The 5,485-nt window shown below is 46.1% G+C and overlaps 1 long non-coding RNA gene across 1 annotated transcript; it reads right to left on the bottom strand.

Moving 5' to 3' along the window:
• Positions 1–407: 407 nt before the first annotated feature.
• LOC141569462 (uncharacterized) lies at positions 408–1,847 on the bottom strand. Its single transcript, XR_012493138.1, has 3 exons — positions 1,605–1,847; positions 1,375–1,447; positions 408–807 (listed from the first exon to the last, which is right to left on the bottom strand). It is a non-coding gene; the product is annotated as an uncharacterized LOC141569462 (long non-coding RNA).
• Positions 1,848–5,485: the final 3,638 nt, after the last annotated feature.

Here is a 5,485-nt window from a genome sequence, read left to right on the forward strand (position 1 = left end):
AGACATGCTACATCGTGGGTAAATCTTGAAAATATCACGCTAAGGGCAGATACATATTATACAACTTAATTTGTATGAAATGTCCAGAATAGGCAAAATCCATAGAGACACAAGGAGACGAATGATTGCCAGCGGCTGGGGGGAGGGGATAGTAGGGAGGGATTGCCTCATCGGTTCGGGGTCTCCCTTAGGGTGATGAAAATGCTTTGGAATGTACTTAAGGCCACTGAATTGTACACTTTCCAGTGGTTAACCTTATATTATATGAATTTCACATCAATTAAAAAGAAAAGAAAAAAGCCCTGTCTTTATAGAATTTACATCCTAATGGGAGTAGGTTGAAAATAAACCCATAGGTAAATAGATAATGTATCACATGAGTTTGAAGTCACGTGGGAGAGACAGACAAGTGAACAAATAATTTTATTTTAGTGTAGGCGGTGTCCTGACAGACACATGCTAAGAAGGAAGAAATTCCAGATAATACTGTACTGTAGAAGTTTCCAGCAGCCTCAGCTGGTGCCCTGGGGTTGAGTTCCAGCCCTGGCTAATTGGCTGTGTGACCTTGGGCAGGTCATGTATTTTTATTCATTTATTCACATGAGATGCGTTGAGTCTACAAAGATGCTGGGTTTTCCCGAGTCATTTCTGTTCTTTTCGAATGCGTCTGTCTTTTCTGTCTGTTTTTAAAGTCTGAAATCCTGCTTTACCCAGTGGCAATTTGACAAGTGCATGGAGTGATGCTACTTGGGGACTTGGAGAGCACGGGGGTTTCTGAGAAGCATTAGGGCCTTGTGATCTGCAGGACTGAGAGAGAGAAAACAGAGATGGGACTCCCTGGGGATTCACCCTGAGAATTCCCACCGTCGTGGTTTTTGCTTCCATATGGGATCTGGGGGCACTGGTTTGAGTGACCTGACCGCGAATCTCAAGCCACAGTGGATGCTCAGAAGCCAATGAAGACCCTTGGGCAGGCCCCGCTGGAGAGCCATCTCCCAGCCCTTAGTGACGCTGAGGAGGGCAAACCCGACTCTACTGCAGCATTGAGCTGATTTATCCCCTGGGGAATCGCGTGACACAGGAAACGGTGGCTGCTGCTATGGAAACTTTGCAGCCATTGGGGGTGCTGGGGTAGCTTATATTTATATAAGTATATATTGTATATAAATTGAATTACGGCCTCTCCTCATGACCTTATTTTACCTTAATTACCTCTTTAACAGCTCGTCTCCAAATACTGGTCCCAGGGGTTGGGACTTCCACATATGAATTTTGAGGGGACACAGTTCAGCTCATAATGCTCCCGAACATCTGCAAGCATCTGAGTCCTAAAAACCCAACCCAGAAAGATTTCTGACTCTCCCCGTCTCTCACCTCCTCCTGGCTGGCGGTCTGGCCACTGAATACAGTTGTCCCCAGAAAAGCCCCATCTCCTCGTGGCCACTTCCTGAGAATGAAAGGGTGGGGGGTGACTTATTTTGAAAATTCAGAATTCGACCTTGACCATTTCTGGGCTGACAGCAACCTAGCGTATTCCTTCCTGGAATGTATGACCAGTCTGGGATCTTCAGGTAAAAAGAAGCGATAGGAGCCAGTAAGCATACCTGTGTGATTATGCAGGCCGAGAAGTCCCAGGTCTGTAATTGGCAAGCGGGACACCCAGGAGAGACGGTGGCATCAGTTCCAGCTCAAGTCGGAGTCTGGAGGCAGAGGAAGACCAACGTCCCAGCGTGAGGACAGTTGGGCAGAGAGAAAGGGTCCTTTCTCACTCAGCCTTTTCTTCTCCTCTGCTTGAGTCTTCAATGATTGGCTGAGGCCCATGTGAAAGCAGCAACCTGCTTTATATAGGCTACTGATTCAAATATGAATCTCACCCAGAACCACCCACACGGACACACCCAGAATCACGTTTGACCACATGTCTGGGCACCCTGTGGCCCAGTCAGGTTGACACATAAAATGAACCATCACAGGGTGGGAACTTGGCTGGAGGGGGCCTAGGAGACGCACACGTAACTCTGTTTTAGTCAGCTGGACTCTCTTGTCGGATTAACAGGGTCCTAGATCATGGGGATGATGACCATTTCATCGAGTACCCTGCTCACTGAACCCCCCCACGGTGGCCCCCTAAAGTGGGGCCACCATGGTTCTCTATCCGTTTTATTAAAATGCCCTTGTCCCTGTATCAGCCTTTCAGACAAGAGGGCTGGGTGCCAGCAGGGGATGACTGACTGGAAAAGCTGAGCTTATAGCTCCTGGAATGGACACGCTGATTTTGTGGCCGTGGAGAAAGCAACGGCCCAGGCAGCGGGGGAGGGGACACCTTGGGCTCCAGGACAGATGGGGAAGGAAAGGACATTAAGAATCCTTGTCTCTCAGAGCCACCGCTGGACCGTCCTTACAAAGGAAAGGATTCCCAGGCTGCTGCAAATGCCTTAAGTCTGCCCCCGCCCCCCAGACGGCTCTGATCATTTGATCACTGTCTTCTTTACCTTACCTAGGAGTCTGTTGGGGACCACAGGGGTTGGCCCCAGCCCCTGTACCTCCCATGCAAAACCCCTCTTGTCTATCTCCATTCCCACAGCCACTGCTCATTCATTCTGTGGGTGGACAAATGCCCCACCTGGTGGCATGGACACGTTGGACCGACTGCTGCCCTCAGGTAGTTCCTCCATTTTTCAAACTACTGATGCTGGCAGGTCGACCAGCCGGCCAGGAGGACATGCTCCAGACGTTGTCATCCTGTGCCCTCTGACTGGCGTAGGTTCCACTTGGGAGTCCCCAACCGTGGTAAGCAACACTCTCTTTCCGGGGATAGCATGTGCTCCCTTGGGAATCTACTCCTTGTGTGGAAGCCAGGCATGAGCTTGTCTTCCGCCTGAAAACCCCATGACGTGGACCGTAGGGTAGGCATAAGAGATCGTCAGTGTTTAAAGAAAAGTCACAGACACAGCCTTCTGATGGCTGCAGAGGTCTTGCTAAAATGAGGCTGCCCCAATCATCCCGGAATGATGCCTGCCTTTAGTTTTTGCATCCTGTACGCAGTTATCCCTGCGATGGAAGTTATCCCATTGGAATAGGTGGTATGAAACTTGGCCGTGACTTCAGCTGAAGGGATCAGTGTTACCTTCATCCCCGGAAGCCATTCAGATCACCCTCAACGCACCCACCAGGGTTGTTAGAAATGATATCATTGCCCCGGGCTTCTTTTCTGCAGGGCACAGAAGTATCCGTGCAGTTGCTAGTACATCCTGTTGTATCTGGTCCAGTGGCTTGGGCCAAGAGGAAACGTCAATAGGAAAATTTAAGGAGAAAGCCACCTGGCTTTCTGAGCTCGACCCCGATGGTTTATGGGATTTGTTCAGGCAGCTGAGTCCGTGACCATGGGCAGGGGGAATTGCCGAGGCCAAGACGGTTGCTTGGAGTCCTGTTGACAGTAGCCTTACTTACGTGCTGTATGAGACAAAGCCTGGATTTGAGTGGATTTGGTTCTAGCCTCTGTTGATCAGATTAATTGAAGTGGTCAATGGAGCAGCGTACTCGTGGGAGAATTTGCCGAAAGCCAACACAGCATAGAAAGGAGGGCCGGGTATGCGTCTCTTATGTTTCTGCATGTTTTATGAACAGCTTTTCCAGATTGTCTTTTTAAGAATGTGTAGCGAACAGCCTTGGAGAACACAGATAGTCTCTCGCTCTGGAGCAAAGAGGAAGTTTGTTTACTGTCCAGTGTAGAAGGTAATGTCTCCTTTTGGGCAAAGTCCAGGTGGGTTTATTGCTCATTATGCACGATTCAGGGTCCCTCAGCTCAAGTTTGCTTTTTTGCAAGTCACTGTGTGTGCAAGCACCCCTGTCCCTTTTACACTGCGCTCTGTAAGTGGGGCTTGGGAAACTGGCACAAATGCTGGCCCACTAGCCATTGCTATTGCACTGATAAAGTCCGTACTTTCTGGCCTAGGAGTCTTGTTTCATTCTTAGCATCCATGAAGACATGGCTGACCAACTTGTTAACTTCCCAGTGCAGTAAGATCTCAGACCCTTCAAAGTCCTTGACAAATCTACCTAGCGTACGTTTATGGAGAATCTGCTATTTTCTAAGGACGGCTGTAAATATGGCGTCTACAGAGATGAACAAAACCAAACCTCCATCTTCATGACGCTTATTCCAATCGGATGGAACGTGGGAGGGTAAATGGGGGCATCCTTTATGCAGAGCAGTTTGGCAAATCATACGTAAAACTTGAGAAATGTGCCTACCTCTCGAGCAATTATAAGAATTCATCCCAAGGAAATCATCAGACAAGTACACAAAAATATGTTCCCAAGGATGTTTATGTAGAATTGTTCATGGAACTTTTTTTAAACTTCTCTCATTTCAGCACTAAGTTCATGGTCTGTCTCATATCCACATGCCTCCATGCTGTTTTCTCAGTCTTTAAGTCAAGACACTTAGTTAAATGCACTTCATTCTTAAGTTATAATCAATATTATGTGACTGTCAAAAACTATTACATTGTTTATAATGAATATCTAATTATAAGTAAATACATGTGTATGCAAATAAATATATAACTATTTAAAAGTTTAAAAATTCATCAATGTATTATCCAAGATCACATTTCATGACTCTAGTTACACATATCCCATTATAGAAATTATTGCTTTTTAACATAAAAAAATGAGAGGCAAAAGAACAGTTAAACAAATTGTAGTATATTTGTATAAATTAAAAGAATTTAGTAGGACTGCAAGTGATGATATAATGTATATGCGGTCAGACAATTAAGTTCGCGAACTTGCCACCATGCGCTTACATGGGCATTGCTGTACAAACAGCTCAGTAAGGTTTCATAACCTTGGTATATCAGTGTCTCACAGCTGTGTTTGTGCCGACATGTGGCGGGGTCTTGCTGAGTGGCATTCATTATTGTTGTTGCATGTTTTTGTGTGCTGTCATGAGAATATCTGAACTTGCATTAGAGCAACGAACAAACATTAAATTTCTTGTTAAACTTGGCAAGAGTGGAAGTGAAATCAGAGACATGTTAGTCCAAGTGTGTGGGGATAATGCTGTGAAGAGAACGGCAGTGTACAGATGGATTAAACGTTTTTGTGAGGGAAGAGAATGTGTCACTGATGAAGAGAGGTCACAGTGGCCAGTAACAAGCAGAACTGATGAAAACATTGCAAAAATTCATCAAATTGTGGGTCAAAATTGTCGGCTGACTGTGAGAAGCATAGCAGACCAGGTAGACATCAATAGAGAAACAGTTAGGAAAATCGTAACTGAAAATCTTGGCATGAGAAAGGGGTGTGCAAAAAGGGTCCCGAAGGAGCTCACTGATGAACAAAAGCAAAGGAGAGTCGAAGTTGGCCAAGACCTTTCGGAGAGGAAGACAATGTTCTTCTCCCGTTCTGTGAGTTGCCCTTTGACTGTGTTCACAGTGCCTTTTGATGCACAAACATTTTTAATTTTTGTGAACACCAA

This window comes from Rhinolophus sinicus, linkage group LG18 (genome assembly GCF_036562045.2).
Source record: "Rhinolophus sinicus isolate RSC01 linkage group LG18, ASM3656204v1, whole genome shotgun sequence".
Lineage (NCBI taxonomy): Eukaryota > Metazoa > Chordata > Mammalia > Chiroptera > Rhinolophidae > Rhinolophus > Rhinolophus sinicus.